Genomic DNA, 24,319 nt, shown 5'->3' with positions numbered 1-24,319 from the left:
CACCTGTTGCTTATTCAATAACACTTGTAGGTATAGAGGGGAATCCCCAAATACGAAGAACTTTAATATTGATAAATTGTGCTACGAATGGTTTTGTGAAGCCAGTAGGAAATAAAGGCATTCCTTTGTCAGGCACACTTATAAGGAGCAAAGCTAAATAAATTTCAATAAGACTCAATTACCACGATTTTAGTGCATCATCCATCCATCAAGATGATGTCAAAATGTACCATATTAAATTGGAGGATTTGATTTGCGAAACATTTATAATGCAGATGAGACTGGCTTGTTTTCCGAGCATTCAACAATTCACCTGTTACGATCAAACAAAAAGTCTTGGATGATGTCTGATTTGATGGCATATTTTCTGGTGCAGTTCAATACAAAAATGAAACTTTAAGAGCGGAGCGTCGTTCTACTTCTATATAATGCGGCTTTCCTTCCTTGAAATCTAAAATTGAAAAATGTTAAAGTTATTTTTATCCCAACAAACACAACTGCATTTTGTCAGCCCCTTGACCAAGACGTTATAAAAGACTTTAAGTTCATGTATAAATTGTTATTTTTAAAACATATTTTGTTTCGGATGGAAGAGACAAATTATGCTATGTTGACAAAGTCAATTTATTAGATGCTGTTTATTTCATGCACAAAGCGTAAGAGCAAGTGAGTCCACAGGCAATACAAAATTGTTTCATTAAAGTTGGGTTTGGGAATACAGATATGTATGCCCAATAATAATAGCGTTTGGACCGCAGAAGCTACGCTTCCGCTATCAGCACTTGCTCAATTCTCCAACATTATTAATAGAGTTCAGAGCGAAATTCAAGTTGAAATGGAAGACTATCTTAATTTAAATAATGAAATGTCAATTAATGATGAAGATTTGGAAGATATCAATACTGAAATGTTAACTGTTTCCCAAGAATCGTTGGCCATCTCGTCTGAAGATGAAATACAATAGAAAATGAGACTGACGACAAGTAAACTTCCTATAAAGAAGCTTATTTAGCATAATAAATTAAAAGCTTTTTCTCTAAACCACAAAGGTGGTGAACAGCTTACTGATCTTAAGATATTAAAATTAAAGGAAAAACTCGCCATGCTAAAATTTCTATCTTTTTGAAATCTATTTGAATATCTTGTTTAATAAATTTTTGTTTTTCAATTGTTAAAAAAAATTGATGAAAATTCTTTATTTGTCTTATATGTAAGTACGTCCTTTCTTCTTCTTTTGGATATGAAACTGAAACATTTTTATGAACTCTTTTTATATTCTTCTCATAAGCGGACAAATTTGTAAGTCCCTTTGGCGTACACTGTACAGAGAGTACACTGTATTGCTTGACTAATTAAAATGTCAACTTCTGCAGTCAGGGATCGCATCAACGCCGCCAACAAAACGTATTATGCCTACCTTAACTTGTTCAAGTTCCGGCTCTTGTCTAAAACTACAAAGCTAATTATATACAAGACCCATATCCGACCAATCTTAACGTAGGGAGGTCAGGTATGGACTCTTAAAGTTGCTGACTGCGCGCTGATTTCTAGAATAAATTTCAAGAATGGATGATGTACGTACCTATAGAATCCGGTACAACTCCGATCTAAACGATCTCAATCAGAACGAGGCAGCTGTGCGTTTTGTTAAAGCGCAGTGCATGAGATGGCTAGGCAAAAGCTCAAGACCGACCGTTTTGGAGGAGCTTTCCATGTGAAGGAACTGCAAATTTAGCTTTGAAAGTAATATGGGAAGCCATAAGATATTTGGATGGAGATAAATATGCTATAAAGTGCTAAAAAATTAAACATTCGGATTTTGGTGGAATCGGTCCCAAAGAGGTTCCCCAAGGCTCGATTCTTGGCCCTTGCTTGTGTTATACATATATAAATGATGATTCATGTATACACAGATGAGATTTGATGAGTTTGCCGTATGCTGTCTAACGATCAACACGTACTGCTGAGAAAAATATTCAATTAGCCCGTGCGAATTTCTAAGCATAAGTAACTAGATTAATTTGTTTTCGGGAGTGCTAGATGTGGACTAAAACCATTCGTCAGTGGTTTCATAAATGATGTGTGAGCGCAATGCGCTTGAATTTGCATTTAAAAATGCTAAAAACCCTCCAAGCAGTGACTTAAATAGAAAAAGAAAAAATGACAACGTGATAGAGGACACAATGTCAAAACATAGCAAAAACAATTACTATGCTATTCTAGACAATGAACTAGAAGAGTGTAATGAAGTGATAAAAAAATTTGAGCAGTACTTGCATACCAACAATCTAAGCAACGAAATAAGTGAACAAATAAAAACTGGTGATACAACAAATAATACCACTGTTACACCAACAAGTGCAAAGTCAATTACAAATCCAGTTGCCTCTACTAATGTAAACAATGACAGTGAAACAAAAACAAACAAAAATGTCAAACACAAAAACAATAGTAAAAATATTCCCCCTATAAATACATTTGATATAGAATCGAAACAAATTATAGAACTAATAAAAGATGGTTTAAGGATAACACAATTCACAATTAAAGAATATAAACAAAACAAATTAGCAATTTACCTGAAAAATATCGCCGACTATAAAAGAGTTCGAGAATACTTAGAAAAATCTAAAGTGAAATTCTACTCATATACGCCTAAATGTTTGAAAACAAAAACTATATTAATGAAAGGGCTAAACAGTAACACCGACACCAAAGACATTTTGAGTGAGCTTTACAAATATCAAAACGAAAACCTTGAAATCCTCAAAGTAACACAATTCACTACTAAAAACTCAACACAACAAAAAATAAAACTACCAATTTTTATGGTTCAAATAAGTGCGGAAAGCAATGTTAACGAACTGAAACAAATTAAAACCATTTTATACCACTGCATTAAATGGGAACACTTACGTAGGCCTGAGATAACTCAATGCAGGAATTGCCAAAGCTTCTTCCATAGTGCAGCCAATTGTAACCTACCACCAAGATGTGTCAAATGTAGCGGAACACATAAAACCGAAGACTGTTCTTCCTCAAGCGGAACCTTGACGGAGAGGGAAAATGTGTACTGTGTCTTATGCAAGAAGTTTGGACACCCAGCATCTTACAAAGGATGCGACCGATACAAAGAACTGCAGCAGAAAATTAGATTAAGAAAACAAAACCTCATTGCTGCTAAGACAAGCACCACTTCAAAATTCACTACCCCTAAGTTTAGCTATGCCGACGTAATTAAAGAAAATATTGGGACAAATAGTCCTACTAACAATCAAAGTTTAATACTGCTAGAATTAAAAAACACAATGTTATCTCTAAGTAGGCAAATTATGGCTCTTCAGAAGCAGCTCGAAATACAAACTGCACGAATCGATGCAATATGTAGTCTAGTAGACTCAGTATGAATTCGCAATCGCATTTAAAAATAATTTCCATTAATGTTAACTCAATCATTAATATAAATAGAAGAATAGAATTAAGTAAGTTCTTAACAGATAACAATCCAGACATAGTTTTGCTGAACGAAACCAAACTAAACGCAAAGCACAAGCTAAAATTTAATGGATATAATCTAATAAGGAGAGATAGATCTAGTAGAACGACAGGTGGAGGAACTGCGATTTTAATTAAAGAAAATATGAAATTTACCAAAGTTTTTAATTATAGAGTAGACTCCCTCTCTTATTTAGAAGCATGTATAATTAAAATGCATATGCCCCCGAATAATATCATGTATCTAATTGCAGCTTATTATCCATCAGGAAACAACAACGATGCATTCAAATCAGAACTTAATGTAATATTTGAAGCTCTTGACCTTCAAAACCCAGATCATTACTACATATTAGCAGGCGACCTTAATAGTAAGCACTCGGACTGGGGAAACACGCAAAACAATACTAAAGGCAACGCTTTAAAAGATTGGCTTACTTCAAATGCAATAGAATTTAGATGTAATATGTATGCCTCCGTAACCCCGTCTTATGAAAGAGCCCACTCCTTCCTAGATATTTGTATTGCTGATCATAGAATAGATATTCAAAAGGTCAATGATACAATTAACTGTTTAAAATGCATCGACTATGATAGCGACCATTGCGCTATCGAAATCAACGCTACCCGTAGGGATGGCACATTCTATCTTAACTTGGCAGGCAATCAAATCCAAAGAACATTAGACTATAAAAAAACCAATTGGAAAAAATTTCGAAATACCTTAAACACACAGCTTCAGAAAGAGATTTTGGCACCAAACAATAGAAACTTAACTAATTCCGAAATTGATCTTCACTTGCTTAAGCTAAATAAAATTATTTTAGCAGCTGTAGAAAAAAATGTACCAAAAGTTAAGACAAAAAATCCTACCAATACTCTTGTAAACCTACCTATCATAAAAACACTACTAAAAGAAAAAAGTATAATCCTTACTAACATCAAAAAACACAACCGTCTACAAATATACCTCCCTCCTAACATTCTCCAACAAGAAAAAACAAAACTAAAACTTATCAAAAAATTAATTAATGACAATATAAAGATTCAATTTAATAATCAACTCGAACACACACTTATTTCCCTTAAGAATACCGACCCCTCAAAATTTTCAATAATTAAACGAACTTTTCTAAAAAACGACAACTCAATTAGTCATATAAACGTTCCTTTTAACTCATCAGATATACTTCAAAAAGCTGGCCTCGATTGCAATCTGCTAGAAAAAAATTTTACAACAGGCAACTACTGCATCAAAAACAGTGAAGATATACCCGATATAGTAGGGCTTCATTTTGAAGCAATTCATTCTTCAAAACAGTGCAAACCTGACAATCTCGTTCACTTACAGGTGCAAGAATGCTTCAATAAGTTTTTAGAAACAAAAACTTTATTCGACAGCTTTCGAGCAACCAAAACAAGATTTGATGCCATCAAACAAGCCAATAATTTAACCGAAGAACAAACAGGCAACTTTTTTATTCGTTTCGATGATCTCTCAGATATATTTTCCAATCTGAAAAGTAAACTGTCCTCAGGCTTAGACCAAATACCTAACATCATTCTGAAAAACTTATCCCAAGAACTAATTTCAGAATATTGCACACTATTCAACAACATGTTGAATAATGCCTATTTTCCTCCTATTTGGAAAACAGCTAAACTGATCGTGATACCAAAAAAAGAGAGAGACAAAAACTGTTTGAAAAATCTCCGACCAATTAGCTTGTTACCAAACATTAGTAAAGTTTTTGAGGTCATAATCAACATAAATATAAATAAGGTCACTAAAACCAACAACTTAGTGAATTCTAAGCAATTTGGGTTTAAATATAGACATTCAACTATACACGCAATTAACCTTTTGTCCTCCGAAATTAACTGGAGCTGGAATAAAAAACATGTCACAGGAGCTTGCTTCTTAGACATTGAAAAAGCTTTCGACAAAGTGTGGATCGAAGGCCTGATGTCTAAACTCATAGGCTATAAATTCCCGGTTCACCTCGCCATTCTCATTTATAACATGCTGTCAAATAAAAAATTTTCAGTACATATAAATAATATGAAAAGTAAGCGCGAATTTAATATAACAAATGGTTTGCAACAAGGGACAGTAAATGCGCCAGTACTTTTCAATCTCTTTATACTTGACTTGCTGGATAAAATAGACAATATCATAGCCTTTGCTGATGATATTGTCATTTACCATCCAGACAGAACAATAGAGGATATTAACAGAAATCTACAACTGAAATACAATATCGTAGAAGATTTTACAGCAAACTGGCATCTTAAAATAAATACAAAGAAATGCAAAAGCATTTTGTTTCGTCCACCCATAAAAAGATGCAACTCAAATATCAGAAAAAAATGGAAAAACCTAAATATTATATCGAATGAAACCAGAATCCCTATTCAAACCACTGAGAGAGTCAAATATCTCGGTATTCACCTTGATCAATTTTTATACTATAACGATCACATTAACCTCCAAGTCGAGAAGACCGCAAGAGCTTTCCATATCTATAAAAGAATGTTTTCATCGAAACTAGTACACAAGAAAGTCAAAATATTAATGTATCAAACCCTGGTAAGACCGATACTCACATATGGTTGCTCAATTTGGTACAACATTTCACCCTCATATATGGAAAGACTAAGGAAGCTTGAGAGAAGAATACTACGATCATGTACTTCCTTATATAGATCACAAAATAGTAACTATACCAAATACATCTCGAACTCAAAGCTATATAACACAGCGAAAGTGCCCAGAATTGATTGTCATATTATAAATTTAATAAGAAAACATATCCGGCGTTGCCTATATAATACCAATAACATATTAATAAGAGCGTTTTACTACGAAAGCGACGATTATTTCTCACTAGCTATTTCTAATGGATTTCCACCTCCCGAATCCTTCTTATACCTCGACAAAAAAGGCTTTATACAAAACGAAAACCACACGCCAATAATATATCACATATTCAGAAGAGCGAACAATAAAATAATCACATCAAAAACACTTAATGCAAATAATAAACGTTTTGATACATATATTTCAAGCTGCGACAAAATCGAATCCACCCTTACCATTAAAAACTGCTGGTGGTTAACAAATGACACGCAACACTAACTCATACCACCTTTCTAGTCTGACTACCTTCTTTTACTACTTTTAAACCTTTTATTATAAACAATAATCTATGCATCGTTTTTGTTCCCTTTTTCCCTGCATCAAAGTTATAAAATATTTTAATAACTTCTAAGTTAAAACAAAATTAATTTCAATACTAAGGAAAAGTTACTCGACATCAGATAATATACGTACTTGAGAGCTCGTCTAGAGACATTGTACGACACATCATTACTATACTAATACTATTGTTTATTGTAGTACTTAATAATATAATATTAGTTGAAAATAAATAAACAAAAAAAAAAAAAAAAAAAAAAAAAAGATGAGATTTGATTTCGATTTGTCGCCTGTTTTCAGCAATTTTTTCTAAAATTCTTTACCCCGTAAGAACTTTGAATATCTTGACGACACGTATGTGGTAGCGCAAAATTAGTCATCTTTTTTTTTTGTAAATAAATTTAAAAAAATTGAGTAATAGAAAACTTCAAACGCTTCAATGCTTGTCTGTTTGTATACTGCAACTGTCTAGTTCACAAATATCAGATATACTTGACGTTAGACGCCACTTCCAAAAATTATGCATCTTACGACAGGGTGATTAATTTTGCGCCACCCTATGTAAATATGTGTAGCACAATTTAACCGCTCTTGCCTTGGATTTTTTAAATAAACCTTTTAATTTCAGCTTACTTCCTAACATTAGCGCATTAATTTTTAAAATCCCACTTCTGTATTGTATCTCAGAAGAAGAAGCACTTCATCATGCTTACGCATCGATATTGCTGGTGTAGAAACACGAAGGCAAATTGCAAAATTCGCATGTTTTGGCTGGCTCTATTTTAGAATTCTTTGAACATAATTTTTCATTAATGGTTGTATCTTTTATCTATTTTTGCTTACTATAGCATGAAGCACACATAAAAATTCCCGATTTTAAGGATTTACCTCATATTTTTTATTTTTAAACCCATAACTGATTCAGCTTACTGTAGATGAATAATTAACTTAAAAAAGAAATTTAGAATTATTTTTAAGCTTGTGAGAGCATTATTCTTCCTACATTTTGTAAACAGGAATGTAAGATGTACCTAAATGGCTCTTTATTTACATTTTACCCACAATAGCTGTTATTTTTGTATTTTGTCATTTTCCTTACCTTTTATCATTTATCGACAAGAATTTTAACTTAAGGTTGAGGTCAACCACAACATCCGCCGCATTGTATGCAAAACGTTCGCATTCAAATGTAAAAAATGGTCATGATAAAACAAAAAAAAAAAAAAAAATACTGTAGTACTGTAGTTCACATGTATAGTACATACACATATGCATATATGACTGCTCAAAATAAACTTATGTCACCCTATAAGATACTGCTGAGCACTTAGCCCCTGTGGTGTTTGTGATGACAACAACGAGCAATTTTTAGTAATCATAAATTACAGAGTAAGCATAAAAAGTATAAGGTATTTCGCCTTTCTAGAGCAATACAGATATATTTTTCACTTATATGGAATTGCTATAAGAGGAAAAGAGATGCAATATCATAAGGTGAAAGTACTAAGTTTTTTCCCGAAAGTAGAACAAAAATTAGTAGTTTGCTAAACACTTTTGTAATTAATGATAATGAGCACTTTCTTGATTCTCCACTGCTTTGCTAGGATGTGCCATACATATATATATACATACATGCATACATCTGCATGTGATTACAGTGCACGGTGGAAAGACTACGCAAGCCACTATCCTGTGCTCAGTGAATTGGCAGAATTAGCGGATTTGCTGACGTAGTAATATAATATTTGTATTCACTTTTATTGTATTGTTTTTAATTTTTAATGTTATTCATGAGAGAATTTCCCCTACAACGCCATTCGCTCACTCTATGACACATTACTCTCTCGACTGTTATAGTATAATTAATAGGCAAATACTTTTTAATCAGAATTTTTAGGAAAATTTGCTCATTAGCCCAAGTTTTAACAAGTAGCGAATAGATAAAACAACTGGTATAAATAAACATATCTTGGCAGAGCTAGAAAGAAGCTGCCTAAAATTACATTTGTTTGTAAAATAGTTAGTTATACCCGTTTTGAGATATATATATACTCAGCAGCGGTGAATCTTGCTCGATACCTTTGTTGTTGCTTTCGCATGCAAATTTTTCGTCAAGTTAACCGAGCAGAGAAGTACCGAATAGAAGAGACCTAAAACCAAAGTTCGAAGTTGTTCAAAAATTGCATTGTTTTTTGAAAATTGTTTTTTTGTTTTGAAGAAGCCTTTTAAAAGATTCTTACTTAAAGATTGAACATTTTTATCATCATTTTCTGAAATTCGTAAAATTTTTGTAATTTTGTACAAAGTTCGGAACTTTGATTTAGGAGGTTTTTGTTATACAATGAGCCATATTTTCAAAAAATTTACGAAACAAAATTTAGCATAAAAAATAATGCGAATATTGTAAAAAGATGAAGTGACTCAATTATGTGAGCACAAGTGCACGTAGATGGTATTTTAAAATCACTTATATTTTCATAAAATTTGTATTTTCAAGAATATTGCAGTTGGAGACCAACGCTACCGCATCAGCAATAATTTAGCTTAACCGTATTAGAACCAGCACTCATCGATTCTACTACTCATTTGGTTCTGAGTAATTGCAGTAAAAGATGGGATGCAGTGCCGATCATATTTAAACTGCTTTATTTTTAAGAAAGCTTTGAGTCATAAAAATGGCAGCTCAAGCAGATGTCTAGTAGAAACATGCATATCTGTGTACTATACATATACAGCGCTTTTTGTGCTAAATTTAAAGATTTCACCATTTCAGAAAGCATCGCCCTCATAGTACGCCGTAAGTTAAATGAATGAATTGTATGAATGAGCCCAAACTCATGCATATGTATGCATGTACATAGTATGTTTTTGTTTAGTACGTAGGTGCGAGAGTATTTTTGCACTCTCACTTAGTTGATGCTACTTGCAACAGAATAAAAATGTGGACGAAAACGAAAACCACCATAACAATAACAATAACAATTTTCACTATTTGCTAATACAAAAATAAATACCGACAAAAATGTTTGACTTAACAACAGCAACGTATCAATGTTGAACAGTCACATCTCTTAACACTCTAAGTACATATGTATGTGTGCATATGTGAATGGACTTATATACATAGGTATATGTATCTATGGCAGGTTGAAGATCGCCCTCCGTATCGGACATGTGCTTATCCGCACATCCGCATCCGTATCAACTCCAGCGAACCAATCGCTAATGGATTTATAATATGCCAACAACAAATATGTATTGTGCATACATGCATGCATATGTTTTGTACTTATAGTTATTTTGATACTATTTTATTGTACATAAGTACCCTGCAAGGAAAAGCCAAACTAGTACGAAGCATTCTATTTAGTCTTGCCATAAGTTGTGTGACAAATCTTACAATGCATACGGCGAGAACAAATTCGCAGAATAAAGTTCCGTTATTTTTGCTTTTGTTTGTATGCATTGGCTACTCATAAATTATACTCAGTTTCGTGGAAAATTTCGTTTGTTAACAATGGAGTGGGGGAGGAGCTAAGGAAAATCGCATTGCCGTGATTGCATTACAAAAGTGTGGAAAAAGTACAAGTGAGATTTAGGAATTGCTGGAAAAACTTAATATCTCGAGAATGTTTATCTACCGCACGATCAATCGTTCTTCCCAAATGTCTGGAGTGACAGACAGAAAAAGAAGTGGTCGTCCTAAGCGTGGTTCGACCCAGTGCTGCTATAAAAGCCGTTCGAGAAAAAGTTGTAGAAATCTCCTTAGAGAGCAGAAAATCAAGTCTGGGGGAATGAATGTATCGGTTAAATCCATGTCAAGACTAATTAGAGATGATTTCCACATGAAAGCCTTCCGTCGCTCGACTGGTCATCTTTGGACAATGCACTTCGGTGGCAGACGGTTAACGGCCATGAAAATATTCTTTTCACAGATGTGACAATTTTCACCGTTGAAGAAGTTTTTAATAAGCAAAACGACAAAATCTATGCTAAAACTTCTAAAGACGCCAAAAATATTGTTCCAGCGTAGCCATCACTCAGCCTCCGCAATGGTTTGATGGATAGTGTCTGGTAAAGGCATTACATCTCTTAATTTCTGCGAAAAAGGAGGGGCAAAAAGTGAATTGAAGAACATGGCCTATCGAAAACCTCACAGTAATTTGTAGAGTCTCCAACAATCTTTGGTTCGAGCAGCGACGCCAATATTCATGGAAATCGTGCATGCTGTAACAGCTGAATGGCCTAATCATTTGAAGGCTTGTGTAAAAGCAAATGGTGATCATTTCGAATGAAAATTTAAACTTTTTTTTTAATATTTACATGATTAAATAAAATTCACTTCATTATAAAGAGTATTATAATTTCATATCTATAACATAAAAAAAGAGGTTGTCTGTAAAGTCGGATTACTGATGATAGTTTAACGTGACAACGGCATAAGAAAATACTGATGGAATGGTTGCATTTTTCAAAAGAAAATTATAATTTGATTTGTTTGATAGATATTTTGTATGGATATAGAGAAGGTAAATGGAATCGCAATGGAATTGATCAAATTACATTTACACAAACGTGAAAAATGACGAAACATTTATCAAATTCATGAAATATATGTTTAATTTCAATTGTGCATCAGACATTAATAAGTCAACAACACTAAGAGGCACCAATCGATTTGACTTTTTCAAGACACATTACACTCGAAAAACTCCCTTTCATTTCCTACTTTTCCTATCATCGTCCTATTCTCAACAGAGAAATGGTTCACTACCATGCACACAGGAAGAAGGCATATGCAAATACAAATATGTGAATTTATATATATATGCGCATATACATACATATATATGCTCACTCAAGTAGGAGAGAGCCAGATGTCGAACGTTGCCGAGCGCGGAGCTGATTGTGCCTCTTTGTCGTTCGTTCCGCGCTCTCGCTTGCAGTTCAAGATAACGACACAAAAAACTACTACTACTACGAGAACAATCAAATCTAAGCTTATTTAACAAGCAAGTATATGCATCAATAATAAGACCGACATGGGCAAACGATCTAGAAATATGGGGGACTGCCAGTAAATCAAACCACACATACACATTTTTCAGGGTATCAATCTAAGATGCTAAAGACAGTCACAAGTCACTGAAATAGTAAAGAGAAGTAAGCAGTAAGCATATCTTGCAACTACTAGAGCAGGAAAAGGGAATGGAACTTCAACCAAGAAGACTAAAGCGTAAAACACCCAACAATCTCGCTTGTATTTTAATATAAATATAATTATAGAAATCCATATTACGTTAGTAATAGTGTAATAGTATAACTAAATACCACTTAAGCCTATAATACTCTTTTGCAAAGGGAAGGGACATTTCAATGCCAACCCCCCACACCAATTACTTATTGTTAATATTAACAAATTGCATTTTATAAATTTATAATGGGGATCGATTAAATCTAATTTTCCTCTAAACTAAGCAGAAGTTTACTTAAAATTAATGAAAACAATGGTTTGGATGATTTGTATTATTTTCAATCACAAAAAACAAAAACCAAGTATTAAGTTTATTTTTCTTTCCGCAAAAAGACGTCTACTTCAGCATTCTATTAGCAAACATCTTAAAAACCTGTCTAGCACCAATAGAATGATGGAGCAAAACATAGACGGGGGTAATGGTAACAAGAGCCTCAAGGAAAGTCGAAGAAGCAGAAATGTAGTTCAGAAAAGTGCTTCAACAGAAAACATTGTAGAAAAATCCTCGGATCAACCAGACACATAAAATATGAATACGAGATTTATTTCCGTTCTTAAAGTAAAAATCTTAAATTTTATTTCTTTATTCATTTTTTTCTTTTAAAGAATTTGTTTTAATTTTTTTAGAACTAATTTTTTTGAACTAATTTGTGAAAGTTTAATCAATTACTGTACCAATTGTATTTAATTTTGAGAAAAAATAAATTCTGTAATTATGTATACATACGAATTTAAATATTTTAAAACATGGAACGGAATGTGTTTATTTTACGTTATATTTTAACTGACCTAGAACTAGTTATTTTAGAAACATATTGGACTAGAATTTATTGCTTGTATGAACAGGTATTTTGCTGAATCATGGTCGCACAACTGACATTTCGTAGGGCATCACCCTGTTAAAAATAGCACCTGCTAATATGGACAAAAAGATGGAACACGATCTAATTGAGCTGAAAAATGAACTGGTAGTATTCTAGTTTACACTACAGGAGTATTTTTCCTGCAGGGTATTTACGTACAAGTATTTGTATTGAAGATTTTCTACTTGGCTTATTATTTAGTGACTACTCTTCTTTCTTCCTGCCAAACTTTTGAATGCTTGGTTAAATTGTGCAAAATTACTAAAGCAATTTCCGCAAAAGCAACATACATATAAACATATCAAATCTGAAGATACATATATGCAGATATATTCATAAGTGCATACGAAAGCAAGTACGTCGCATCATAATGTGATTATCGGGTTAGGCCGGGTACATAATATATGGGTGCATGGTTGTGTGGATTACTGATTCTGAAGGCAAAATATGATGTTAGGTAGTTGCTAGAATTTGTGAGGTTACGCTTGAAGAGATTAAATTATTAAAATGTCTAGCAGGTGTTCACATATCGGTTGGTAAAAAATGTAAAGAATTTAGAAAATTTTGTTTATAATTTTTGTAGCAATAATGAAATACACATAAGGTCAAAATAATAAGTATAGTTTTTCATTTGAACTTAACCTTTTGGTTTACAATTTTTCATTCGGTCGTAACCAAATAGGTTAGTGCGTGCAAACCATTCGAAACACCAAATGATATCAAAAATTTTGCTTCTCATAGCGATCGGCCTTCGGCAGGCAATGGCAAGTCTCTGAGCATATTTCTGTCATGAAAAGGCTTCTCATAAAAAACCATCTGCCATTCCGAGATGGCATACAACTCAAGGCCCCTCTATTTATAGAAAAAGATGAATGCGCATAGCGCAAATAGGAGTAGAATCCAATTATATATTGTATTATACCAATACCAATATATAAGGTGCGCAAAACTAATCACTCTATGGGAAAATTTATAATTTAGGAAATGGCATCGAACGTCAATCATATTTGGCACTTATAAACAGACAGCTGCAGCTAAAAATAATTTTGTTTATTTAGTAAAAAATAGTATTCAAAAACCAAATTGGATGAATAATTTTGCGCCACTACTAATATACATATGTATATTTATTTAGCTCAAGACGTGTATATTCTAATATTTTTTAGGCATTTTTTAATAACAGCTTTGTAGTTTTTTTGTTGAAGCAGTTAACAAACCAACTTTACTCTATCGCAGCTCTATTCATTCGTATGGATACGCTGGTTTCAAAAAGTTTTAAAAGTATTGTAAACTTGTTTATCAAATTATTTCATCAGTGGAACAATAAAGGGATGGATGACGTATGCATGAGAAAATTGTTTAAGAATCCGTATTAACAAATTCTATACTCACAAAATGTATGTAAATTGCAATACAATTCTATTCAAACATATGTTCACATGTGCATAGGTGTGTACAGGTATGCGTGTATGATTTTACGTATTTTTATTTTTGACTTGGAGGCCAGAACCATCACTGAAGCGATTCAACGCAATATTTATTTGAAATGCGCATACAAACACACATACATGTATTACTTACAAATGTTCTCATGTGCTTGTAGATTCAAAAAAAAGTACATACGTACATACAAAAGCATTCAGTAAGAGCAGAGAAAAGGAGTTTTTTGGAACGAAATTTACAAGCATTCATTTGAAAATGAAATTTCAAAGCATGAAATGTAAATATGTATGTCAACGCCAAAAGTTGTAGAATTATGCAGTAGATTGCGCTCGTAAAGCTACAAACAAGCATTCTCTAATATCGAGTACAGCAAACAAGAGTAAAAAGCACTTAAACTTGCGTGTGTATGTACATATGTGTGTACTAAGAGATTTACAAATCAAAATGCAAGCAAACAATCCATTTCTTAACTAAAAATATAACAGTTATTCATACGCTTATGCAAATGCATTTCTTAAGTACCCAGAGTAACCAAAAGAACACTCACTTGCTAGGCATAAGTGATGCCACACAAGTAAGAGAAATAATGAAAGTGTTGAAAATGTACGAGTGGATGGGTGCTTTAAAACGATAAGTGCGTTGCACCACAAACATTCGATAGAGCAAAAAATTAAATATGAGAAAAAATAAAATTGTTTTGAAGGTCCATGCATTATTCAAGAACAAACACATGCACACATCCAAAATGAAGCGTTCGACAAACACGACATTACGTCGTAGAGAAGATAAAATTTTATCTCATTTATGTGCATGCGCACCAACCTTTTTATGTTTAGCTTTAATCCGTGGATGCATTTAGGCACGTCGACTAAAGAATATAGAAGCTAAAACAAAAGAGAGCAAGAAGCAAAACATTCAAACCGAATTCGAAAATTTATGTCGACTTTTATGAGTCCCAATTTCATCGAAAGAAGCAACAGATTTTTGTTATTCTAGAAAATACTTTTAAATTATGTTTATTTTAGTTTCCAAATCGCGCAAATTTATATGTCTGTCATTTTGCTTTGCCAATTTTTTGTTGTTTGCTTGGTAGTATCTAGAGAACGGCTGAACATTACTTTTTGAGGCTGTAGCCGAACCAAACCGAAATTCTGCTAATTTTGTTGGAAGCGAAAATAAAACTTAGCTTTTTTATTTATAATAAAGAACTATGACATAAATTTTAGTTTATATTCAGAAATGATAAAAGAAAACTGCAGAAACTTCACATAAAATATTTACATCCATAAACTACTACTGATCCTGGCGCCGGTTAGCACGAAAAAGAAACAATTGGCGCTTTGTTAAACTCGGCCAAAATTGCGTAAGCTGTTATCGCGCCAATCAAGAAGAAATCTACTACATACCTTTACACAACAAAATCTAACTTTTTATATTAAAGTATAATAGACTACAATAGAAACGTTGCCCAGTTGATAATAGGATCATCAAATGTTTTTTAGACTTTCAAGAACACTATTTGAAGTTTTGCCCTCCACGGTCGCTTGATTATTTCGATCGCAATACATGACATTCAGGGTTCGAATCCGATATACCCAAATCTACCGAAATCCATTAGCCCCTTCAGAAAAAGCATGCAACCTTGCTTTAATTCTTTAACACAGAAAATTTAATAATTTCATATTAGGGCAGTTCATAATTAAGCGGAAATAAATTTAATAGCGGAAATAAGTAAGGAACAGAATTGCTTACTGGCCATACTCAATGTTACAAGAAGTACAGTCAGCGAAAAACTACCAGATGGCGCAAAATTATTCATTCATTTTTGTTTTTTGAATAACTTTTTTGCTAAATAAAATAACCTTTACAAGCTCCATTGCTCAATTGTTTGTATACTGCAGCATTTTTACCAGTTGTAAAAACTTTACTTTTCTTTTAATTTTTTAATTTCTTACAAAAATATAGTTCACTCTGCAATGAATACCATATAAATCAGATTTTAAAGATAAAAAAATCGAAAAATGTTCATCAAGATTTCCAACTCTTTAATCAGATTTTGGGTAGGCAGCTTTACAGCTCATCCAATTTTAAAACATCTAATAAAGTGCAAATGTGAAGTGGCCCAAAATTCTATTTGATTTTTAATCATTTTTTCCATGCGGAATATTATGCATTTTCTCCGTAAAACGAATGCACGAAAAATTTATACAATTGCAGGAAACAGAGCTGAACTTTTGTGGTCGAAGTCGAAGTTTGGTGGATCTCTAATGGTAACAAATAATTTGTATTTAGAATTCGCATTTGTAAGAGATTTGTATATTTTATATTTCGAAATGAATCACGCACTCATAAACAACAAAAGCAAATAGTAGCGCACATAGGTACATACATTCATTAGCGCATCGATTAAAGCTTTTGAATGTACACAATTCCAATGAAAATAATACAATTAGAGCAGCTAGAATTAGATCAATTAGAATCTAAATAAAATTAGAGCTAAAGCGAAGGAATGAATTTAATTGCTCCGAAACGGTGTATGTATATAGAGGAAATTCCCGATATTTATAAAAAACAACAACGTGGAAAAAACTGTGAATTGTTACCAGTATCGAGTCCGCATTTGAGGCGTAAGAGCTTTTGAGTCTAAATACCCATTGTTATCCTCTTGCTATAAAAAAATGTTATTTGTTTATAATTAGTAATTATTATGCACATATAACTTTAATTTTTAACATGTATACATATGTATTTAATATAATTCTAGATTTGAAATGCAATGCAAGTTATTAGTAAGATGAAGATATCTACTTTATTTAATACTAGCTTTAACCCGCGGCCCCGCTCGCGTAGGAGTAGTTTTGAGGGATTTAGGATATGTTTATAAAAGAATTACAAACAATAACTTCATAGAAAATATTTTTTTATTAATAACCATAATATTACAATACCCGGCATCCGATGCTATGCCTCGTTGAATAAAATCAAAACAACCAATCAGAAAAATATCAAGCAAAATTATTTTTATTAATTTTCTATCTCAAACCGTTTTTGAACTTTGCATTTGGGTCATAGTTGAACAGTTTAAGCGGATTATGAAGTTAGAGTGTGCTATAAATAGTGGGAAATAGGAAAAATTAAGATTTTTTATAATAAATTTAAGCAAATATTCGATTATTAGTGACGAATGAGAGTGGTGGCGCGGCCTTGGGGCTGTGGGAAGGGAGTTCCATCATAAAAACATGCCTATAACCTTCATTGGATGAAAATGTGAATGCATAACAATTTTTACGTCATTTGGTGTTGTCGTTTCGTAGTGATGCGCGGACAACGTACAGACATTCACCTTTATATTAGTATAGATTCCTAATAGAAAAAGTAAAATTTCTGTTGAAAATATATGACATAGCAATACAAAATTTGACTTCTTGTCAAATTCACCGGCAAGGCGATATAGCAGGAGATTGGAAGATATTTATGAAATTTTGCTGTCTATGGACATTTTTACTACCTTCAAAGATTCAAAACATCAAAGTTCGTCTTATGCTGGTACTGCTTCATGAACCTTAACCCTTCTCGTAGGACATGAGAACGGTCCTTAATTCTGTTTTACTTAAATAAAAAAAAGTTAACCAAATTACTTGTGCCGATTTCTGTACATTTGCTTTGCAGATATTATATTTGTATCATTTCTGAAATTAGCATCAGTTATTTTAATAATATTGACTTTCTGATCATTTTTTTCTTTGACAATGTTTCGCATTTTCTCAGTATAAAAAAATGTCATGCATTCGCTATATAGATAAAATGCGCCAGGGGGCTATGCCTTTTTCAGGGATTATGAAACTACTTACCTACTTTTTTTATATTATGATTAAACCTTCTTATATTTCATGAAAATTTGTCCAATTTTTATAAATTTTGTACAAGGTATGAAATTTGGATTATTATGGTATTTGTTAACGAATGAACTAGGTTTTATAAAAAATAATTCAAATTAAAAAATAAATAAATAGATAGTCAAACCTTGTCAACCTAGTACATTTGGCTCATATGTTTGCAAAGGTTATTTCCAAAAATTTCCAACATGACTTACTTTCCAAGCTTGCACCGTGCACATTTTTCCAGATATGAGTTTGAACTAATAATAGATACTAGAGTCCGCCTATAATTCACCACTTCGAGTTTTATATGCGATTCAGAAGAGCCGAGTTTAGAGATCTCGTTAACAGTTTACAGACCTTCATAATGAGCCTGCCATGATTTACTTTCAGCGACTTTAGTTTTTCAAACAGACTGAACATAACTTATTCGAACGCGACTTTTAGCAGCATTTTTCTGAAACATCCTATTCCAACTAGGATAAAGTAGTTTCTGCCTTCTTGCTCGCAATTATGATTACTGTAGACGTTGTGTCGAAAAAACGTTCATTTAAAAGGTGGTCTCAATGTATAAGCATATACAACTACAACTCCTAAAAATAAATAGTTTTTTCACAACACACGCCGTTTGTGCGAAAGTAAGATTTAGTTTTAACTAGGATCTCAATGTTTAGCACCTAGGCCAGAGCTAATTCACTGGAATCAGAAGTTTGTAAGAAAAAAAAGACCTTATCACTGAACACAACTCAGAGCCGATATATTTTTGATACCCGATATACGATTTAACACAAATCACAAGATGTTTGTTTATATGCCCCCCTAAATACTTCCAAGAAACGATAATACTTTGCCCGATTTCGCTCTCAACCGGACGGAAAATTTTAATTCGAGAAATAATGATTAAGAATACCCGAGAGGGTGGTTGAATGAAAGCGAGTGATACTTTCTACACTAAGGCATAACTATTTTTTAAAATGTCTTTTGTCACAGCCTGACTGACACACACTGTAATGCCCAAACATCTAAAATTACGAATCATTGATCTTCAAGTCATAATGCACACATATAACCACAATAGAAATCGTACTCTGATCTCGATGAATGTTCCCAGTTGAGCTCAACAGAAAGAGCAGTCAATTTACTTCCAAGGTCGATAAAAACGTGATTGCGAGGAACATCGTTTTAGAAATTTCGATTTATAATTTTATTAATCTGGTAGACGTGGGTGCGGCACAAAAGAATTTTGCATATTACCCCACGTATCGTTCCACATTCCAATTAATAATATAATAAACTAGTCCTCATCCAATAAATCTTAAAATGAAATTAGAAAGAAATAAATTTGGTAAAATTGTTGTCAATAATTGTTGTCACTGTGCTTTAGTTGTTAAACGGTTTGTATATGAAATTTAAAAGCATGCCTCAAGGCTTATAAAAATTTTAAAAGAATTTTTGGAGAACATATGTATCTAGAATTTGAGGGCACATTCTTTAAGTTAAAAATAAATTCTTAAGGGGATATTATTCTCAGTTGCTCTAGTAATAATAATTATACTGATTATTCAAGCAACCACATTATGATAAAATTTTAAAAATTTCACTTAAAAAAAGAAAGAATCGCATTGGCTGGTTCTCTCTAGCGTAACTCGCAAAACAAAAGATGTGATACTACAATTGAGAGAGGATCTTTAAGATTTATATTCAGATCACGATACTAAGAACTCTAGATAACACCCTCACTACAATAATTTAAATAAATGTTATTTGCATAAGTTATGGTTTTTAGAAGTTATACATTTTATTTGCAAAAATTAACAAGTAACCTTAATACGCCATTATTTTGAGTAAAAATAATTGCAAGTCACTCGGTAAGTTCAGCACATTTAAATTTTTAATTTCGTATTTTCCAGGCGTTTCCATTCCCAAAAGTAAATATTTCAGACTTTTCAAATTTTAAGTACAATGCGCATCTGCTGTATGAGAATGTGTGAATGTACGTACTTATACATATGCAATGCATACTCGTATGTTTACTTTTATAAGGAAAATATTATTCCATGGTTTTCTCGATAAGCACAAAAAAAAAAAAATTAGAAAACAATTAATTTTTGGAAAACCAAATTAATTGCCTACGTTTGAGTAAACAGTTTTCAAATTATGTATTATTAAAACTGCTCCATTAGGTGTGAACGAAAGTAGGTTTCGGCAAAATTACGAATGCTAAATGTGTGCACTCATTTTGCGCTAACAGAAATTTCATAGATCACAGAGAAAAAGAGAAGCAAGAACTCCATACCAAGCGTTGCAGGTGTTATAGCTTTGTCAGCTGAATAAAGCGCTGAAAGCCTTTAATGCTGCTGCTGCTTCTGCTGCTTACGAGGAGTATTAAATTATTTCGAATATATGGCTTTTTCGTGAGCTTCTGATTCAGAGGCATAAATTTCAACCACTTTTTCGAGCATTTGTGAATGGCGCGCTCGATGTTATTCTATATGCCTATAAGAGTTTTTAGCTGGATGAAATTTCTTTTCTAGAAATAATGGGTGGTTGAGCACTTACTTGGCGATTAATGCCGACCCAAATTCGACAATTTTCGAAGTAAGTCCAGAGTCTTGCGTAAACTTTTTCACAACGTCAAGAGGCGCAGCCCAAGTTCTTTCTTGAACACCATGACAATCCAGTGATATTAGATCAACTGCCCTCAAAACGAGTATGCTTTTCTATTGTTGCGAATAATTGCCCGGGTTGGCTGGCTGATGGTGTGAAATGGAAATCAAACAATAACTAATAAAAATTTAGTATGGCAGAGTTTCAATCTCTTGAAAAGATATATTCCAAAGCACGCATTTTCCATTGCAGTGGATTACAGTATAAAATTCCCAACTGGGCTTATGCGCAAGCGATTTGGTAACACAGCAGGCGGGTTAGTTGTGTATTGACGTTGGCGGTCGTGCTCCTGTATTTTCTCAATTTTCGTGCAGGGGCGAAAAATATTTATTTTTGTTTACACTTGCGGTTGAGCTTGGCAGTGTAAGTGGCTGGAGGTGAGTACGCCTAATGTCAATAATGACGCCGCTACAATCCAATAGAAATTGGCAATATCCGAATACACGCCTGTACCAAAATTAAATTTGTTTTGTATTTTTTCTTTTTTTAATTTTCCACTTAAAGCAAGCGTGGTGTAGCAAAATATTCAATTTATGTGTGTTTACATGGGTTGAAAATCAGCTCTTTCTTTTTATAAATTTTATTCACCAAAATGTGAAAACAATCAACTCAGAGTGTGCGAGTGCGAGCCACCTATGGCAAAATCTTAATTCGCTTGAAAATTTTTTCGATGTTTAAAAAATGTGTGTGTATGTTCTCCTAATTTCTTTCTTGCTCATATACAAACACATACACACACAACCCTATATAAGCGTGGCTGTTGTATTTTTATTACTATTGGAATTAGCGAGAAAAAATTCAATGCATTTTCATTGCACTCGCTAACAAATGGACAAATGTCAAGGACTTTTCAGCATTTCTATTGGAGCTATGACCTCGAAAGTAAGTGCATTTGCAGCGGATGCAGTTTGCACGTTTCTTTTTTTTTTTTGTTCCTACCCCGCTTTGCTATTTTGAGGATGTGCAATTCGAACCGATTTCACATACGTAAGTCCATACATATTTAGATACATGCATACATACATACATACATACCTATGCACATATTTAATCTTCCCCAAACTTAAAATTTGTTTAATATTCGTTACACCTGGTACCAATCATTCGATTTTACGTTTGCAAATTATTGAGGCTATTTATAAATATTTCGGCGTGATGGTTGCCGTTTGGTGGCCTGGATACACATTTTTGATTTGTACAAAATATTTCTAAATAATTAAGTGCATGTTTTAGGCATTTCGAATTATTTACCAAACAAGCCTTCCAAGCAAAATCATCTTTTCGACATTTCGTCTTTGTAGACTATAACAAAATCTTATGTAAAGATTTGCATCAGAACAATCTTTACAAACAGAAGCTTAAGCTACATATATGTAGATCAGTTACGATTGACGGCTTGACACGATAACTCGTATTAAGTTGGTGGAAAAAGAAATCCATTATTTTCTCGGTACATGGCTGTAGTGAGCGATATGCTCGTTGTTAAGGTGACATTTCATACCAAACAAATCGTTTGCTGTTTCTTGTTTGTACAATTCAGTTGCGAGCTCTTGAGGGTTTAACTTGTGAATGGCCCCATAAGATATTGTAACGTGTAATTTTGGTTTCGTCAATTCCGGTTAGGAATTTTGGATCTTAAAGAAAATATAGATAATGTCGATAAAATCACAGAATCACAGAAATAACCGAAGTTGACCGGCATGTAAGTGGTCGTAGCATCGCCCAGGAGCTAAAGATCGAACATAACACAATTTTAAGCCATTTGCGCAAAAATCTCACGCAGTAATAATGGATTTCCTTTCCCCCAACATTTCAATGAAATTAGGTTCAAATTCTACTTTTTGACCAAGGTGAGCTTGTATGGAAAATGTTCGCCCATATTTCAATTTTTGAAAAAGCAAAAAAATAACGAGATATATATCCCTGTTAAAAATGGTGCGAAATTACTCCAATTTAGTGCAAATGATGAACTCAAAACAAAAAAAAAAAAAAAAGTACGACGCAAACAATTTGAAAGTAGACGGTTTCACGCCTACTTTTGGAGATAAATGTGTGTATCTCGATAACAACTTAATAAAACTCCCCCACTCATTTAGATGCGACATAAATATTATCGGGAGTGGATAAAAACCACGCCTACTATCTATATGTTACGACCCCGTCTCCGTTCGTCCATCTAATGTTACAAGCTATAACGCTCATTGGACATTAACTTGTTTGACTCCAAAAATTAACAGCCAGCCCAAATTAAATTGTACTAAAATGTACGCGGGCATACTCGTGTAAAGTTCGGTCCGGATGGAATTCAGCACTTCCTTAGTTGTTGTTTTTTTTTGTGATTCGAAAAAAGTTTTAATACTTTTTAAAACAGCGCCCGTTATTTTAATAAATATTGTACATAAAACTTGCCAACCTTAGCAGAGGGCAAAAGATAAAAAACCACATCTAATTCTTCACTTAGATGTAAATAATTCGTCTGATTCAACATTTAATTAAAAGTTTTTGTTACTTAAACGAGTTTTGTATCGTCACTTTGTTAATTTAAAAAAAAAAACATTGAAGAAAACTCCCACTAAAGGATGCTCGATAATTTTTTTATTAAGTCATCCTGCAGAAAGTCTGGTTAGTCATGAACGAAGTCTTTACTCCGACGTTCTATTTTGATGAGTGCGCCATATTAGTGTTGTTTATAGTGGCTTTAAAATGCATCTCCGCAAAAAAATAGAATGAAATCGAAAGCATTTTCCGTTATTTTTCACAATTTTCGACGGACAAGATTGCATTAATGAACTAAAATCATTGCACGGCAAGCAAGCACGATCTCTCAGCACTGTAAAAAAGTAGTGCAATGCATTGTCTCATAGCCGATGTTCGCTCACCCACAAATCCCGCGAATGTCGTCCAAAATAAGTTTTTGTGCCAGAAAATACCGATGCAGTGCGCGCAATGATTTAGCAAAATCAGTATGCCAAATACCGTGAGATTGAAGCAGCCTTGACTATTAGAATGACGAGCATCAATAAACCAATTTTAAAAAAATACCCTGGAAACGCGACAAACTGCTTCGAATGAATGGTTCAGACGAATGACAAAGTGTAGTATTGAATATTTTAAAAACAGAGAAACCGCTTTCAACCACCAATGTTAAAATGTTATTTGTCTTTTTTCAAAATACTTTTTGATGTAAAATGCCCCTTCATTTGTCGACCTAATTTTTATAAAAGGATTTTAGCATTAAACACGTACCGTTAGTTTCGGCGGTAGCTTATGTTGAACTTTGTTTTCATTTACCTGTAAAGAAAAAATTTAAATTTAAAATTATTTATTGTATAAAGAATTAGATGAAAATTTAAAAGTAAACATTACGAACATCAGAGAAAATAACCTTCCTTTGGTCGAAACTACTCGCAATACAGCTTTGTTCAAACTTTTTTAATTTAGTGATTATCAAAAACGAGCCTTTTATCTTTTTATAGCTGCGCTCATACTTTCAGAAGTGCATATATGCACGTACATACGT

At 33.1% G+C, this 24,319-nt stretch overlaps 1 protein-coding gene across 2 annotated transcripts in view; it reads right to left on the bottom strand.

Moving 5' to 3' along the window:
- LOC128871976 (3-hydroxy-3-methylglutaryl-coenzyme A reductase) overlaps positions 1–24,319 on the bottom strand; it is a 104,052-nt gene that overhangs the window by 38,818 nt on the left and 40,915 nt on the right. The window contains exon 1 of one of the 2 annotated variants that reach the window (XM_054114199.1): positions 24,046–24,065. The exons of the other annotated variant lie outside the window; for it this stretch is intronic. The gene's annotated coding sequence lies outside the window, so the exon portion shown is untranslated. Of the gene's footprint in view, positions 1–24,045; positions 24,066–24,319 lie in introns of those variants that run through there. 2 annotated transcript variants of the gene reach the window in all.

Source organism: Anastrepha ludens, chromosome 2 (assembly GCF_028408465.1).
Source record: "Anastrepha ludens isolate Willacy chromosome 2, idAnaLude1.1, whole genome shotgun sequence".
Taxonomy (NCBI): domain Eukaryota; kingdom Metazoa; phylum Arthropoda; class Insecta; order Diptera; family Tephritidae; genus Anastrepha; species Anastrepha ludens.
This window is presented reverse-complemented; position numbering and strand designations above follow the sequence as displayed.